The 19,216-nt window shown below is 38.4% G+C and overlaps 1 long non-coding RNA gene across 1 annotated transcript; it reads right to left on the minus strand.

Moving 5' to 3' along the window:
* Nucleotides 1-1,154: 1,154 nt before the first annotated feature.
* Nucleotides 1,155-13,110, minus strand: LOC116782403. Its single transcript, XR_004355228.1, has 3 exons — nt 13,046-13,110; nt 3,128-3,305; nt 1,155-1,317 (listed from the first exon to the last, which is right to left on the minus strand). It is a non-coding gene; the product is annotated as an uncharacterized LOC116782403 (long non-coding RNA).
* Between the last annotated feature and the right edge of the window lie 6,106 nt (nt 13,111-19,216).

Here is a 19,216-nt window from a genome sequence, read left to right on the forward strand (position 1 = left end):
TATTTAAGAAGTGATTTTTTTATTTATTTATAGTGGTTTCGCTGGATCTTTACATAGTTAATTTTATGCCTACATTTTACTTTTAAACTATCGCTACCTAATAGGGAATTGACTTTAACACCATCTCTACTCTCTCCCATTTCCCCATAAAATGTGTTTCTGTGGTCACAATCATGAATAAGTGACTTGGGAGAAAGAGGACAGCAGACATGCAACAATTTGGACTCACTGAACACACACAATGTTAAAGCTTAACACAAGCTTTGAACAGGTCAAGAGAGGTGATCCTGCACCTCTACTCAGTCCTTGTGAGGCCACATCTGGAGTGCTGTGTCCAGCTGGGCTCCTTAGCACAGTAAAGACAAGGTGCTACTGCAGAAGGTCCAGCTGAGGACCACAGAGATGATTAATGGGACTGGAGCATCTCTCTTACGAGGAAAGGCTGAGGGAGCTGGGCCTGTTCAGTGTCAAGAAGAGGCAACTCAGACAGAACCTCATCAATGCCCACAGATATCTCAAGGTGGGTGTCAAGAGGATGGGGCCAGACTCATCAGTGATGCCCAGTAATAGGACAAGAGGCACAAACTGATGCACAGGAAGTTCCACCTGAACCTGAGGAAGAAGTTGTTTACAATGAGGGTGATAGTACTGGAATAGATCACCCAGAGAGGCTGTGGAGACTCATTCTCTGGAAATATTCCTACTTTAGCAGGAGGACTGGATGAGATGGTCTCGAGAGATTCCTTCCAACTCCAACAATTCTGAGATTCTGTGAATGAATTATTGTATTTCCTAAAGGATAAATTCAACAAATCCAGTCTGCTAAAGGATATACAGCTACAGAAGTGGTTATGTTTTAAAACCTAATTGTTTGCATTTATCCTTGGACTTATTATCCTTGTGTTCTGTATTAAGCTTGAGAAATCAGCAGTATTTGTGAGATATACTCAACTTCTTAGGGAAAAAAAACTTTTGAGAAAAACGTCTCCTAAATAAGCTTCATAGAGACTACTTGTTCCCTTGAAGATATTTGGAGAAATTTTGATACCTGAGAGGCATTTAGAAGAATAATATTTACCCAACTTTACTCCATCAAGTACCTTCTTTATATACCTATTTAGATTTACTTTGAGTACTCTACAAAGCTTGCCATATTCTTGTTATGATTCAAATGATGATTCTGTACTATAACTTCACCACTGATTTTCTCTTGCATGAATTTTAACCCTCTAAGAAAATGAATCATAGTGTTATAACACATCTGCTTTCTTGCCCCTTTGCACTTTTCTTCCCTTTGAATGTCACAGTGAACACACCCTGGAAAAAAAAACCAAGCATTAATCTTAGAAGCAAAAATTTTCAGCAGCACTCAAGAAATTATAGTTTCTGTAATATTATAGACTTGTCAGGAAAGATTATGCTTCTTTGCTTTTCAATCTCACCCCATTCTGAGGGTTCATACAGCAGCTAGTACAGGAGCACTTGAATACAACAAATCTAATTAAATGCACTAACTTCTCCATTTCCTTAAGTAACAGTTCTCTTAGGTGTTTAGAGAGGTCAAGGCAACCTTTCTGTGCTTCTAGTCTCTTGAGTGATCCTGTTTTCTTCCTTCTTGCTGAGTTATTTGCAAATAGCACTTTTCGCTTCAACTCATTTCCCCAGGCTTCTAATTTTCATTCATATCAGTAGTATTGGCCCAGGAGTAAGATGGGAAAAAAGGAGAGTGAAAGACACCAAATTTTTGTAGGGATGAAGATATTCTAGTTAGGATTCTAAATATAATCTCTATCATTTTAAGTAGTGGGAAGTGATAATAGAAACAACAACCCTTTAGAGTAAGGGTCTGTCAATGTTTTGCAGCAGGGAGTAGATGATATAGAAACTGGGATGACAAATAGGAAAAACTAGTTTCAAGTATAAGAGAAAACATATCATTTATTTGGTATGAGAAAGAAAAACATGTCTGCCTAGCAGACAAAGTAAATGCAGTGGTGTGTGAACATGTGGGCTGTAAACGAGCATACACCAATTCTGAGGTCATAGCAGGCACCGTAGTAAAACTGACTTAGATATGCTGCAAATATATATTTGAAATATCAGATCCAATGTGGCTGTGGCAGCAAGAAGTGCAGCACAGGCTGCAAAACCCATCCAAGCTGCAAGTTACATGAATCTGTGCTCTTAAGGCCAAAATCCCACTAGCATGTGAGATAGATATTACAACTATAGGCAGCTGCCTTTGTCCCTGCCCTACAGACATAATCTAAGTGAGCTTTATTTTAAAAAAATGAGAGTGATGGTGAGTATGGAGGCTGTCAAGGTTGTGGGAGTCAAGTTTAGAGACAGAACAATCAGTGTGGCAGAGCAGAGACCGCTGTTTTTCTAAACTGCACATAGAAGATACAACCCTACAGTCTGACAAAAACATTATGCCTTGAATAGACTCTGCACATAATGAGAATTATTTAATTTCTACTAATCACTTTGAAACTTTTTTTTTAATTCTCCGCTGTCCTATTTAATTGTGTTTTGGGAGTGGGTATGAAGTAGTCACTTCACGATAATTAGTGCAGGTTTTTAGTTTTCTACCTCTTTATTCCATGATTGGATTGTTTACTCAAATTCCCAGTGACAACTATATAAGAGCTGGAATCTCACAGAGACAAATGAGACTGTTTACTCTTCATAACACCACTCTTCAATCTTCCTACAAACTTGGGGCTCTGCAGACAGTTTTTTGCCTACAATCATTTAATTAAATATTTTAATATTTCATTAAAAGTCAGAAGATGATTCAGGAGAATATAAAGACATTAAGACAGTTAAAGCACTTTACTTGTTAGTGTATATTCTGGATGTAAAATATCTGATTCTGAGTCCTGAAAAGTCCTGAAAAACACCCATTTTGACAGAGATAATTTGACACCCACAAATTTGACAGAGATAAAACTGTACCCACCCAGATACAATAATAAAGTGAAATAAATAAAAGTAGCAAAAACAAAAGGTAAGAAATTTAACAAAACCCATGGAATTGGAAGGACTTGTTCTTTTGTGCTACCTATGGAAGACAAAAAAAACCCAAATGGATTGTAATTAGCAGTAATCATCTTAGTTATCCAACCTGGAACATTTGTCTCAGCAGGAGTTTCTGCTGGTATTTAGGTGTTAAGCTATTTCTTTCTTCTGTTTTTTTTCCAATTCATTAGCCATTATTCCTAAGGAACTTTTAAGTAGTCATCAGTCTGTATTTTTATCTGTTGGTTCAACCTCTTCAAATTGTTGTTCTTCAGAGAATTATGCTGTAAAACAAACCAAAAGAGACCTACTAAGACCATTGAATTAGTACATTTTTGGGGTATTTTTTCCAAAGATTTAACTGTCATTGATGAAAGTATGCCTACATTTATATAAAATTACAGTAATCTGTTACCATAGTCTTCCTGAACTGTTTATGTGTTTGGTTTTTTTTTTTAATATTTGGATTTTTTTTCTTTACATTTTGAGACATGTCCAAAGAAGAGGTTGTAGACAGGTCATCTCTAGGTTATTTCCCCTGTGTCTCTGCTTTCTCTATAGCCAACACAATTTCGTGTTTTCATGAGGTATTCTGTTTTCTAGAGATGCTAACTCTATTCCTTTAAGTGAATATTAGAATATTTGTTAATAAATTCTTGCACTTGGGGCATATTTGCAAGAGGACCTGTTCCCTCCACACACTGGGCTTCAGGAATGCTTCCAACACTTTAAGGAGTTAATGAAGCTGGAGCACTCCAGGACTGGATGATACCTCTCCTCTCACAGCCTGCTAGGGCTGAGCTTTCATTTCTGAAAGGCAGGCACAGACACTACCAGGCACTCACAGATGTACAGAGGCAGGAGAACTGTGTTTTTGCAGGAACTGCACGCACACCAACAGCACTTGAGTAAACAGGAACAATACAAAGGGTCTGATCCTGTTCTTCCTCACAGGCTAATCAGGCTCAGTGAGATGTCATGGTGACATCCCACCTCCACGGCAAACACTGGCATCTTTTACACAGACACCACACACGCATTGGGGCCCCAGAAAACAAACAACTGCATCCAGTACACATGGAAGCAGAAATACTTGTTCTTTATACATCCCCTCCCAAAATAAATAGGAAACAAATTTCTGTGCCAACCAGCCACTCAGCACACCTCTGGGACAGGTATCACACAAACGTGCCACAGGCACAGTGCCACCTGGACTGACACATCCTGAACTTTAAGGGGCAAGGACCCTCTCAGACCAAGGAATGTAGTGAGCTAAAGTCTGTGGTCTAGTTTGGACCAATGAACCTGGTACACAGAGAGACAAAACTCACTTCCTCAGTACACCAAAAAGGTGATTCTGTCCAAGCAATGACACCTGGTACTTGGTATCGCTGACAAAAGCACAGGGCTGCTACATACAGGCATCCTTATCCTCATTCTCCACTGCATGTCACAGCCATAATGTAAGAGACTTAAAAATCACAATTTCCTATCTCAAATGCTGTCAAAGCCACAGAAGGAACTTGCCATAAGTCACCACAGCAAGAACTTGAGATAAGCACAGAAGAGAGGAGTTTGCAACAGGAAGGCACTAATTCCAAGCCTGATGGAGGTAAGGCTGGTTAGCACATCCTGTTTATTGCATCTGGACAAAAATTCCCATTGTGGTAGACTGTGTGAAAGGAATCAACTGCTTATACACATACCATCACAAGTTATGGGGATAGCATCTATCCCTTGTGGATACCTGGAAAGTGGACTATATTAAGGTGATACCCCAGAACCCCAGAAGAACAACTCAGGGACCACCACCACTGACAAGACCAGGGTGGAGAAGGACCAGTGGGACACCACTGGATCCACAGGTGGTGACTGTCTTCTGCTTAATCTGTCTCTCTCTCACTCTCTTTCTCTCCCCCTCACCTCTCTTTTCTATGTCTTTCTATCTCTCTACCTCACATTTTACTGTTAAATAACGTCTGTACTATTGACTTTGGCACATGGTCGCATTTGCACCATAATTCAGGCAGAGGTATCTCTTAATAATCAGATCATAACACATAAGACAGAGCCTCACACCTCGAAAATATAATTTTTAGATTTGATTTTCTAAATGAAATGGGCATAGCAGGGAGTTCGCAATTCCTATTCTGCGCCCCATCACCACTTCTCCCCCTCCCTGAAAGCTCCCACGTCCCATTGATGGAGGGGAACAGGACATTCCCTTGTGCTGAGCAAGGTGTCCAGTCCTGTCTGTCAGCCTGGCATTTGCACATCGTGGTTCTACCATAAGCTCAGCTTTCTACATGGAGTTAGCTGTCCATGGATGTATTCCCCTGTAAGGGCCTATTGTTTTCATTTTTTATTGCTTCCCAATTTAGATGATTTATGAAAGCTGCCAATGGCCTCCCTGGTCACATCAGATCAGGCAAACCTCTTTTTCACTGCATGTAAGAGAATAGATCCTTGTCTGATCCCATCACTGACCCTACTTGGAGCAGGATATTTGACTAGTCTTCCAAAGGTCTCTTCCTGGCTGAATTATTCTGGTTTTCTACCTCCCCCCACCCCCCACCAAAGGTCGTATTTTTACTTTTAAAAAACTAATTACACAAAAAACTTCTATACTGAAGGGTTTTCTTTGCAATTATATTAATTCAAGAATATAAATAACTTAGAACTTTTTTTAAAGTCAGTAGGATGGTATGTTCTTATAAAAAATATTGATTTTTCCTGTTTACATGCAAACCAGGGATTTTGGTACTAATATCAATTTTAAACTTCTGTAAAATAACAATGCAAAATAAAACAATGCTGCCACAGTACAACATTTTCATCGGTAAGTGCAGTAAGAATGTTTGCATAATGTATAAATCACACAAATAATTCTCATAATTATTTTATCTCAGTATGATATGGACAGAACTGATGAAATGCAAACAGACATGCTCTGAGAAAACACACAAAAAAGTGAAGTTTCCTGTGCAAGGAGTGGATTTCAGCACTTTTGTCAGCATATAGCTGCAGCTGAAATTGAGAGTTCTAAATAATGCATCCGTTTTGCCACCACAGACAACTGTGCCCTAGTTGCAGTGAAGGACAACATCCACTTGCAGGGGAGAGAAGATGGTGAACAGGGATGGTTTACAGTCTCAGAAACCAGTTTTAGCAGAGGCTGCTGTCATATGTCACCCAGGTTCATTTGCTACCGTGCTGTCTTGGACCAGCCTTTCTCAAGACTGCTGGATCTTCACTAAGTCAGAGAAGGAATCTGCAACTGCCAGATTCCAGCTGCTTTCAGAGGAGGAAAGCAGGATTCTGCATTAGAAAACTCATTTATTTCAATTCACTCCTGACTCTTTTTGCTGATTCTTAATATCATACTTTCTTCTACGCTGCAAACATATACAGAAGGCACTCTTGTAAGAGGCCATGCCTGAAAGACAGCGAAATAATTCTGTTACGTCCTTATAACACTATATGAAGCGTTATGTCTTCTCTGTCTTCTTCTCTGAGAACTAACTCACCATCTGCAAGTCTGCTACCTCCCACCTCCTTACACAGTCCCCACTGAGACTGGCAGAGTTTTCACAAAAAGGAACAGTTCTCCTCAAAATGGGAGGGAGGGAGAGAGGGAGTGAGGAAGGCGGAAAGGCAGGAAGGAAGGAAGGAAGGTGAAAAAGAAATTAAACTTTTGTTGTTCACAAGGCTTGATGGAGTTTGGTTTTGGCTCTGGTTTTATTTTTTTTTTTCTGTTTTTTTTACCATGGGTTTGTTCCAGACTGTTCCTAAATCTTACATCATTTTACTTTCCAAGGCAATCTAGCAAATGCTTATTCTCCTATTTTATTCTATGACTGAATTAGTAGTGATAATATATAAATTCCTTCTTATTTGCTGCTCTTGATATCCAAAGGTCTTCAAAGACTATTCACTTCTTATGTTCTCAATCTCAATTAAATCTTTATGGAAAACTGCAGCTTTTTAAACCTCTCTCAAATTTTACCTATTGTTAGATACTAACTTTAATTCTATAACTGCTTCATTTCATTTGGAAACCATTCTGCATAAGCTGCTATGAAAGATGAAAATCAAGGCAGTATTATATTAGAAATAATGAACAATAGTAAAGAATTAAGGAGAATTTTCTCAAAAATGTAGGACCATGAGCATTGCTCTTTTAGGGTAGAGTTTTCTCCTCTCTTCATGCTTACAGTTGCATTTCAAAACTTTACAGATTTAGACAAGTCTGGACAGAAGAGAGATACTAAAAGAAACTGGGATGCATTGTTCCACTTGTGGATGAACCATGTTTATTTATTTATTTGTTTATTTTCAGAAGAATGGTTTTCATACAATTTAGCAATCTTCTCTTCAATTTCTTCTTGCAATCTTTTTTCCATAGCTTCTACAAACACAGAGGGCACTTTTTGGACAGTGTCCATGAGCAGATTCATCTTTCATCACCAGTTGAAATACCAGAAAAGTAATATATTTTGAAATATTTTATTACTTTTTCCCTAGACTGCTGTACTCATCCGTAAGCTCTTTACTTGAGAAGGGATGTCCTAATGCATCCAAAGATAATCCACTTTTAAATATCAGATAAATGTTGATAATATCAGTTTGATGAAAAGTATTTAAATACAAATTAGACAATTATTTTCTGCATTAGAGAAGCCAGACACTTTCCCAATCATCATTTTTTACATTATGCTACTGTCTGACATCATACTGCTAGCTGGAGAGAGAAAAGGGATTTGTTCAAATTTAGCTTAATGTGATTGCTTTTACGATTTTATTTTTTCAGTTTAAGAGACTCACATGCAACAGATCTGCTAAAATGCTAACCTAAAATTTCAATGTCATGTTTTCATTTTAAAATCTTGTAGCAGTGTAGACACTTCCTCATCCTTAAGGAGAGGAGCTCTGTAAAGGCTTTTAAAGCTGTCAAAGTTGTGTGCACAGGAAGTCACTGCAGGACAGAAATACTCTGCTCTCTTCAGAAAGACAGCTGCAGCCACTACCCTGTACAGCCTCAATGCTTCCTGCAAAGAAATTGAAATTCCCATTAAGAACTGTCTTTCCTGCTAGATCAATTATGTTTCTCTGCAAAGATTTATATTCTGGGTTTATATAAGACAGAAAGGATATCACTCTTTAGGAAAAAAACACCAAAGAAAAAGAAAAGAAATTAGTTAAATCACTCCTCCTTATATTATTCATTATTTCTGTCACTAACAGCAATCTCGTTCCCATGACTTCAAAACTGGTAATAGTAACAATTACTTGAATTAACGTGCATGTCATAGCACAAGAGACTCCCAAATACATAGCTGCAATATTTCTGCTAGACTGCATGAAAAATAGGTGATCAACCATTTTGTTTGCCATCTCTTTTGGAAAAAGAAAAATTGAAGTTTGCAATGATGTTCTACACTTTTGTAAGTAATGATGTGCTTTTAAATTCTACAGTACTGCAGTGATCATTGCTGGAATGTCTAAGCTGACAGTTTAATTTCTTTTCAAAGTTTTAAAAAAATCCATTATCTTGTTGCCATGCTTCTGCACTTATAACTGCAAATTTAAATGCAAGGAAAGCAATCCAGCTTCTCTAGTAATGACTGAATATCATTATATGAAATTTCAGTAGAATTAAAAAATCATTTTTTAAGCATTTCTTAACATCCCAGTTAAGAGAAGGGAAAAGCACAAAAAAAAGCACAAAGCAGATTTCTTAGCTGTTTGTGTAAAAGAAGCATTGACCATAAGTCAAGTACTTGCCACTGAACAAGTAGTAGTTCAAGTTCTCTCCTAAACGGCATCTAAAGGGATGTTGCCCTCAGGCTTGTACATTTATTCAAATAATCACACCGAGGTTGCAGCTGCAGCATTCTTACAGAAATGCCAGCAGCTCTTAATGCAGCAATCTCGACCTCCTAAGTCTTTCCTTCAAAATTAGGGAACTGCATCCAAGCTTCAGTGAATGAGTCACATCACCATCACTTCACTCGTGGGTAAAGCCTTGACTGAGCACAGCCCTGACTCACCGAATGAAACCACCGAAAAGGTTGGTTTGGAAACAAACACCAGGGTCCTTGGTGCTGCAGTGGGAAATGGGTGTGTGGGGGAGTGTTTGTGTAATACCCAACCTGGAGTCTCAGGCTGAGTCAATGGTAAGGTTTTTCAGAGGTTCTCAGGGATTCACAGCTCTTCCAGAAAGAAATAGTTACTTTTCAAAATTATAACTGTGCGTGTTTTTCCCCAAAAATACACAATGACTTACTGGTACAGGAATAAACCGCAGTTTTTGATTTATTGCCATTTCCTTATTCCACTGTGGTTCACTATTCCTTCATGAAAACATGAGACAAGCCCATAACTTTGGTAACAAGTTGTATTTAATTTTGTTGGCTTTCTCTACCTTCACTTATATATTAGCATCATTAGCCTAATTTTTAATATATTTTCAAGCGATCCAGTATTTTCTGTCTTTTCTGGCATTCCATACCTCCTGAATGTGGTATTACCCAGAGAACAGTGTGTCAAAGAAATAACAAAATGTAATATTATATATTCTTTTCACAAGAGATCAGCTCTGTGACAGGGATTCTCGGTAGCAAGAAGGCACCAGATAAGTCATGTATCTGTCAAGGAATAAAGGTTCTCCCAGAGCACACAGATGACTAAGAACGTTACTGAAGACCTGACTTGCAAAATATATTAATTTTGTTCAGTTCCCTCCACAGATCCCACAGACTTCTTCTCAGCTAGCTGGAAGAGAAGTTGGATCCTTCTGTCGCAGATTTTACAAAAAAAGAGAAGTACCTGGACTTGCTATTACACAGAAACTATCACACAGTACTAGTGCATGGTCCACTTTTACTCTTAGATTACATAGTGCATCTAACTCTCATATAAACTAAACAGATTATTAAATTTTTTGTGGGGCATTAACATCAGACCAGTACTAGCAAAGGAAAAGTTTTAGTGCCAGATGCTGTTGCCTTGAGCAACACAGGCAAAAAAATGCACACATTTTGCTAAACACAGAGCAAGCAAGCAGACAGCTCTTTTAAATGGATAGAATATTCAAATTACAAAAATTTTAATTTAAATCAAAATGTCAGAAAATAAATGAACTTAATTGATTTTGAATCTAAGTCATTCTGCTTTTAGATTAACTTGGAGTTTACATCTGAAATATTATTTTTGTTATGCTACTATTTATGGTTTTATAATTGCATCTTTCTGGTGTTGTTTTGCTTCTCAGGAAGTCTGCCTACTCTTGCACATAAGGGAGAAGGCAAATTGACCTTGTAAAGTGAAAAAGGAATAGTGATGACTCATATCTTCTAAATGCACAAGATAAAAAGTAGAATTTCTTTTCTAGGCTTACAGTCTTTCCAGTTACCATTAGAAGGTAGAATTTATAATGAATAAGAAGTTGTATATTGTGTGGTTTTATTTCTCTTGCAATATTTATTAAATACTTAAAGTGAGATTTGAATCAGAATAATGAGCGGAACATTCAGTGTGTTGCAGTTTTGTTTTTTCATGTCTTTATTACAAATATATAACATGAAATTGATGCATGTAAGTAAACTCAGAGTTTGGATAATAAAATTAACCTATAAAGAAGTTACCCTCTTTTATGATGAGTTTTGTTTTGCTTGGTGGTTTTTGTTTTACGTAGTAGGTTTTGGTTTGATATGGTTTTGCCTTCTTATTACATCCTGCTACAGTTTTTATACTCTTTACATTCAAAATCAGGAAAATATATTTTATTTTTTCAGAGTTAAGAAGACAAGGATATTTTCTTCTACTGTTAAACTTCAACTTGAAGGAAAACATTTTTTCTATTATAGAGATAGAAATGAAATAACTGCCTATGAAATTATATGCACTTAGTTATCTAAATTGCCTACTCTGAACACAGTTAAAAAATTATGGATGATATTTTCTGCATTTAGAATATAATTTTCGATAGGTCACCTTGCACAATTCTATTCCCTCCTGCTTTAGCACTCTCTTCTCCCTTTCAGCTCTTTGAAGTAGAATCTTTACTGATTTTGAATCAATTACCAAACTACCTGAAGGCTCAGTGGAGGATCTGAGATGTAAACACTGCGATCTGAAATTCTGAATCATGTTCCTCACATCACAGCCTGGTTTCCCATATCCTTTCTCATGCTGAATAACACTACATCTCATGTGATCCTAATGATGTTAACACAACCATATTCAAAAAAAGCTCCTAAACATACAGGAACAAAATCAGTATCTTGAGGTTTAAAAACAACTCTCCTTATTTTTCTGTCATTCTATATTTCTCTATTAAGGGACTGGAGCATCTCTCCTACAAAGACAGGCTGAGAGACTTGGTCCTGTCAGTCTCAAGAAAAGATGACTGAGAAGGGACCTCACCAAAGTCTGTCAGTGTCTGCAGGGAGGTGTCAGGGCATGGCCCAGGCTCTGCTCGGTGGTACTGAGCAATGGGACAAGAGGCAACGGGCAGAAACTGATGCCAGGAAGTTCCACCTGAACATGAGGAAGAACTTCTTTCCTGTGTAGTGACTGAGCACTGGTACAGATCACCCAGAGAGGCTGTGGAGTCTCCCTTCTGGAGATATTCCAGAACTGTCTGGACACAATCTTGTGTCATGTGCTCTGGAATAACCCTACCTGAGCAGGGAGGTTGGACCAGATGACCCCCTGGGGTCCCTTCCAACCTGATCCACTCTATGATTCTGTGACATGAGAATATAAGTGGTTTTTCTGTCATACTAAACAGACGAAACACAGGAAAAAAAAGACAAAGACTGTCTGGAATATATGAAATATAGCATTGCACAGAAATATTTGATAGCTGCACTCATTCTCAGGAATTGAGAAACTTGTTCAAAAGCAAATTTCTTCCTGAAACAGTTAATTTTTTTTCTACCTCAACTAGTTATAGAGAGTAAAGTCATCAAAAACTTTTCTTCTGATGAATAAAGAGAGAAGTGGATTTGGAGAGAGATGGACAAACAACTCTGACAGGCCGAGGAGCCCCTCTATTGCCCATTGATGGGTGGCCAACACCACCTGCATTCTTCAGCAATGGACTGAGTAGAAATAGTTTATCTGAACAGTGATACCTCATTTCTGAGAAAAGCACCTGTAGGTAACACCTGAAGAGCTCTGTCATATGAGGTGTTGAGAGATATCATTTCTGTTAAAAGTTTATCCCAATTTCCAGGTTATACCACTTCTGTTAGTTTTTTCTGGTTTGGACTGAAATGACTTTAAAAGAAAACAAAACAAGTGCAGACAATAAAAAATGTGTACATGGCAGTAAATATGAAACCAAACTGTGTCATATTTGTCCACTTTTCAAAAGTAGAAGTAATTACATTGTAATCCTTTTTAATGACTCCCATTTGACATCATCTCAAACACAAGGGACAAAGGCAGCATTTGATACAAATACTTATGGGAAACACTTCACTGAATTGAATTCAATGCAGTGAATTGCAGCTTCTGCAACTTGGTGATTGTGACCTTAAATTAACCTTTAGACGAATGAGATTTACATGCAAGGAGCAAAACAAGACAAGACATCATCAGTAAGGTGACTTAAAGTAAAAGTAGCATGGACCTATTTAGAAATAATTTCTCCACAAGTTTCTATCTGCCATGTTATCAGCAATTAAAGACTATAACCTGAATCTATTATGTTCCCCCTGTATAAGAATGGTGGGCAGAAAATATCAGGCCTGTTTCATCAATGTCACGTTTTCTGAAGTCAGGGACTCTTTTATGTGTTTACTTAATCTTCATTTAATTCTTTTCTGTAACAGGATAATAGGTACCTGTCAGTTGTTTTTCCATGCACCACTAGTCTTGAATAAAGTTATACAACACTTGGCATAGGGAGGTCAATGTAGACATCACATTTTCCTCAGTCAAAACACTACCCCCTTCAGTAAGAAGATGCGGGGGAAAAAAAAAAAACACATAAAAGTGAGAGTGAAATAAATACCTTTAGTAGGGACCACAGGATGTCTTTTCCTCCCACCTCAGACACGTCCTTTCCACCATCAAGGCGTCGTGGCATGCAGGCCTTTAAATTGCTGATTTTATGAATGGTGTTCATCCAGGACCACTCTGAAAATTAAACAGGACAGTAGAACCCATTATTGAACTGTTAGTATTTGCCAACTGTATTTTGGGGGATTTTCATGCTTCCCTTAAAAATATCACCAGTAAGTTTTTATCACTAGACATTAAAATCAATCATTAGTCAAGACAGCACAGGCTGCTTGCAGAAGAAATACTTTTTGTACCTGTAGCAACAAAACCGTCCTCCTGGAGCCACAAGTCTGCCTTCGTAAGGGACATTTCATCTATACAGCAGTGTTTTGTGCTTCAGTGGGTCTTGGTTGCAAAGGATTTAGATACGTTTCATCTCTTCAAGAGATACATAACTCTTCTGAAAGAAGTTATTCTCAACATAAAGAAGGCTTCCAAGTGCTTGAAATGTCTTTTCATTTTTAACTATGTCAAGTGCTTCTCTCAACAACAAAATTTAAAAGACACATTGCAAAATCTGATTTTTGCTCCCTGTTACTTTCCTTTCACGTACTCACAAGTTTGTGTTATTTACTTGGTCACAGGAGTACTGCCTGAAAGTGATGTAACTGCAGTGTAGATTTGAATTTATGCACCCAACTGTGAAACTACTTCTTATTCATTAAAATTACCTTCTAAATTTTATCTAAAGTTAAGGAAATCTATTTAAATACTCATGTCTCTTTTTGTACATAGTATGGAGGGGGCTAGAAATTTTTAAGTCATCATGAATAGATTTTATATTCTAACACTGATCTGAGATATCATCCAGGAAGTTTTTTTTAGTCAAATGAATTCTGTCCAGAATTGACTCAGTTTACTGACAGGGACTCTTGTATAGTTCATATGAAATCTGAGTAGCTTAGTTTGATACAAAAATTCAGAACTGGAAATTATGGAAGTTTTACCTGAATAAAAATGGGAAGCTTAGGAATTTTAAATATTTTTCAGCTTACCAGATAGGAATGTCAAAGTGCATGTAATGAAGACACCTTCCAGAATGAGGGCTCTGTTTTTACATAATGTTGCCATGCTGGTTGATTGCCCTTACCTTATAGGATTACATGCAGGGGCAGGTTCAGAAAACTCAACAGAATTTGAATTAAATTATTTTAATATTTTTTAAAGCTGCAAAATGAATACTGGTAATGAGCATACGCTGCTTAATTACTGTACCAAAAATATCACATTTAAACTATTTTGGGGACTTAAAAATGGTAACAAATTCAGAAATAAAACCCACTGAAAGCTGCAATAAATCATAGTAGAGGGAAAGAAGGAAGGAGTTATTTTATATATTGACAATAAAATAAAAATATGAGAAGTGTTGTGGAGCCATCACTACAAGTTAAGAAAACTTAAATCCCAGAAGTTTACACTTATTGTTCTGATAATCCAGACACTTTTTGAAATGCTTGCAGCCCATGTAAATAAACAAGTTAAAATTAGACTAACACAGACCAAGTCTGGGAACCTTCAAAACACCGTAATTGACTTTACTTTTTGTTGTTGTTCTTTTCCCAATTTAGTCACACAAGCTACACAAAACCAAGAGTTAATATTTGTCAGTTTTTAGTAAAGTTGTTTGAAATCTGAGCTGCTAAGAAAAGCTCTGCTCTAGATATAGGGAAGTGAAAATTGAAACAACTCAATTCTAGACACTTCACAACATCAAATAGTAACACAGAAGCTAGATGACTCATAGCTCTTAAGGTTAGGAGCTTGAATTCCCACATCCCAAGTGCTTTGCCCCTGAGACATTACAGGTGTGCCTGTTCTAGGAAAGACACTTCCCCACCGTGTCTGAATTGACTAATGACTACAGCCACACCACCCAAGGTGCAGAAGGCAAAGGCAGGAACCGGGAGAATGTAGAACTGTCTGCTGCAGGAGATCATGTTCACAACCATCCAAGGAACCTGAATGTGCACAAGTCCATGGGTTTGGTGAAGCTCCCACTGACTTGAAAACGGGAAGAAAGGAAGAATGAACGACCTACAGGCTGGTCGGTCTCATCTCTCTGCCTGTCAAGTCCATGGAGCAGATCCTTCTGGAAACTATGCTAAAGCACAGGGGAAAGAAAGAGGTGATTGGTGAATAAGGGAAAACCATGCCTGATATACTTGGTGACCTCCTATGATAGGGTTATAGTGGCAGCTTATGTGAGAAAGCAACTGATGTCAGCAACCTCCACTTGTGCAATGTTTTTGACACTATCCCACATAGAGACATCTTTGTCTCTAAACTGGAGAGACATGGACTTGATGGGTAGACCACTTTGTGCATAAGAAATTGGCTGGGTGGTGTCACTCAAAGAGTTGTGATCGATGGCTCTATGTCCAAATGGAGACTAGTGACAAGTGATATTGCTCAGGGCTTGGGATTGGGCCAGCTCCATTTAACGTCTTTGTTGGTGACATGGACGGTGGAGTTGAGTGCACCTTCTACAAGTTTTCATATGACACCAAGCTGTGTGGTGTGTTCAACACACTGGAGGGCAGGGAGAGGCCATGCAGTAGGATCTTGACAGGCCTGAGAAGTGAGCCTGTGCAAAATCCATGGAGTTCAACAGAGCTAAGTGCAAGGTCCAACACCTGGGTTGTACACTAGTACAATATACAAGCTGGGCATATAATGGACTGAGAGCAGTGCTGAGGAGAAGGACCTTGGGGTGTCGGTGGGTGAGAAGCTCGATATGGGCCAGCCATGTGCACTGGCAGCCCAGAAAACCACCCATGTCCTGGGCTGCATCAAAAAAAGCATGGGCAGCAGGTTGAGGGAGGTGATGCTCCCCCTCTACTCTGCCCTCATGAGACCCCACCTGGAACACTGCATCCAGCTCTGAGGCACCCAACAAAAGAAGGACATGTGACAGTTGGAGTGAGCACAGAGGAGTCCATGAAGATGATCAGAGGACTGGAGCACCTCTCCTATGAAGACAGAATGAGGCTGTCCAGTATGGAAAAGAGAAGGCTCTGGGGAGACCTTAGAGCCCCTTCCAGTACCTGAATGGAGCCTTACAAGAAACATGGAGAGGGACTATTTACAAGAGCATATAGTGACAGGACAAAGACAAATGACTTAAAACTGAGAGTAGGTCTAAATTAAATATTAGGAAGAAATTATTCACTGTGAAGCTGGTGAGGCACTGGAACACGTTGTCCGGAGAAGCTGTGGATGGTCCATCCCTGAGTGTTCAAGGCCAGGCTGGATGAGACTCTGAACAACCTGGTCTAGTGGAAGGTGTCCCTGCAAATGGCAGGGGGTTGGAACTAGATGATCTTTAAGCTCCCTTTCAACCCAAAGTATTCTGCGATTCTGTTTTATCATCTCTCACATGTAACAGCAAGACAGAACAACACTTAAAGGAATGTTAAACTGGCACAGCGCACTACTGAGGAGCTGTATAGCATTGATGACTTTATTCTCTACATGCCACCCAACCCACACATGTACAGAAGACTCAGAGACATTCTAATTAGAGGAGCACCATGCTGGTATAGATTTTGGATAAAATGTCAAGTACTGTCCTGACCATTCTTTAGCTAATAAGAAACCACAAACAGTTATACATATCAGACAAATGTGTCCAATTATTTCTTTGCTTAGATTTCTCTTTTTTTTTATATACAGTGTCTGAGCAGGCTGGTGCATACTGAAAGGCATCTCATGACATCCAAGCACTGAGTGCAGAGAGACTCACACAGAGTCTCTGAAGACTCAAATTCATGAATACCTTCTCATTCCATAATAACATTTCCTTAGAAGGTTTATTATACTGAATTAGTAGCTTAAACTGTGATTCCACAACCTCCATAAAGCAAACAGCTTAACCTGCTAGGAGAGAAATCCCTCCTACATAAAAAAGACTCTGCAATTATTCTTAATCCCAGGTGAATCAAGTGTTATATTTGGTGTCTTGTTTTAGGCTGCATGAATTGGGAAAAAATCAATTTAGATTTTAATAACTTGAAACAGCAGCTAGGAAACATCTGTACAGAAACTGGCCTCTTGGAGCACATCCCTGGTCTGTTCCCCCTTCCTGTGCAAATAGGAGCTGCTTCCTCTGCTGGAAACAACAACAAGCAACACAAGCTGGAGGCTTTCCAACAAACATGCTCCGAAGTACTTAACCCCCCTAATGCAGAAGATATCAAAAAGATTGTGTCATGTTCCTGTGTTTTAGCAGAGAATTGGCTTCTTTCCTTGCAGCCAAGTGCACAATTGCGACTAGAAGAAAACTCTCCGAGTTGGACTGAGATGTGGTCCCTTGCTGGTGCAAACACACAGCATGGTAAACTCTCTCAATTTGCATAGCAATTAGTAGCCAAGGACAAGTTGTAAAACCAAAGATAGACAAATTTGATATGAAAACAAATTTCATGCTGACGGTTCTCAGGTGTTTTTAGCAGCACTGTCAAATGAGAAATGTGATTTGAGAGAAATGTGAGTCTGATTAAGCACTCTTTTCCTTCAACTTTACTCTGGTAGAAAAGGAGGATTTTGACTGTAGTAACTGCTGCAGTGTAAGCCTAGGAAGCACCAGTATTTTTAAGATGCACTTGTCCCCCATAATTCGAAGAGAAATCTGCTTTGCCCTTCAATGCTATTTTCTGTTAGCTTTAATAAGTAGCATTTAAACTTTTCCTTCACAGAGCCTGAATGCTTTTCTTACTGAGATCATAATAAAACACGTCTGGGTGTTTTCATCCTCTCTGAATTTCCACAAGAGCAATGGCATCTAAACTGCTATTTAAAATGCATGAGTGGTGTGATGTCCTGAGACTTTGCAAAAAAACAAGATTGTTCATCACATGTAACTGTCATGGCAAGACAGGATTTCAACTAGAGAAGTGCTATTGCTAATCAGAACGGACAAAAGGAGCCCCTTAATGCAAATTACTGCTCTACCATTCAGTGGGAGATTTTCTATCTGTAAATCTGTGTGATAGAATACTGCATAAAAATAATGTATGCATACTAAAATGGCAAAATGTTCAATATTGGTTAATTTGTACCTAGAGGGTCATCAAAGCATTCTGCTGGGCTACCTTGAAAAGATAAAGTTTTGTTTTTAAGTGCTTAGGTTCTCAGAATGGTGGGGACAAATACAATGGAGTCTAGCTAGAAATCCTACAATGAATGGATCATTTCACAGAGGTTCCCTAAGGCCCTGTCCCCTGTAAATGACACTCTTAAGAACAGACACAAAAATCATGATTTTGAAAACAGTCTTGCAGAGGCCTGAAGGGGTGTGTAAATGCTGTGTGTCAAATGGGGAAGAAAAAAAGCAAACCCAACAAACTATTATTTTCCTCAAAATACTACATATTTCATTTACAGAATCACGGAATCTGCTGAGTTGGAAGGGACCCACAAAGATCATTGAGTCCAGCTCCTGGCCCTGCACAGGACTATCCCCAAGAGTCACACCATGTGCCTGACAGTGTCATCCAAATGCCTCTTGAACTCTGGCAGGCAGCAAAGGACAATGTTATTTTTATAATATCTTTACTTCCTTACCCTTTCTAGATATATTTCTCTCCTGACTTGAAGCCTGCTCGTGTAGTCAAGCATCAAATATGACATTCTGGTTTACTCTAAAGTTAAGAGAAGCTTTGGTATTCACCTTATAAAAAGGTAAGTGTTCAGCTAAAGCACAAAAAATTGCCAGTGGTTTGCATTATTTGATACTGTATGTGCTGTTCCACCACATTTGTACTGAATGAAAGACTAGAAACTCGGTTATTTGAAATATACCTTGTCCTTAATAGAAAATGAGAATTACTACTTAAAGAATGTACAAAACAGTCTTCATAATGTATACCCAGGAAATCAAAAAGAAAACAATTTCTTTGTAGAAAGAGTTGTGGGCATTCAAGTTTAAATTTTGCCTCAGTGTAACTGCACCATTCATTGTCACTAGATTATAGGGTATTTTAGGCATTTTAGGTAGCAGGAATGCAGACAAAACCACAACAATCAATGTTCTTTTCAAATAAATGTGAATAAGATACCAACAATTTGATTAAAATTGTTCCCCAAAAGCCATACTATTATTACACTGAGATAAAACAATCTG

The sequence above is a fragment of the Chiroxiphia lanceolata genome, chromosome 2 (assembly GCF_009829145.1).
Source record: "Chiroxiphia lanceolata isolate bChiLan1 chromosome 2, bChiLan1.pri, whole genome shotgun sequence".
NCBI lineage: Eukaryota > Metazoa > Chordata > Aves > Passeriformes > Pipridae > Chiroxiphia > Chiroxiphia lanceolata.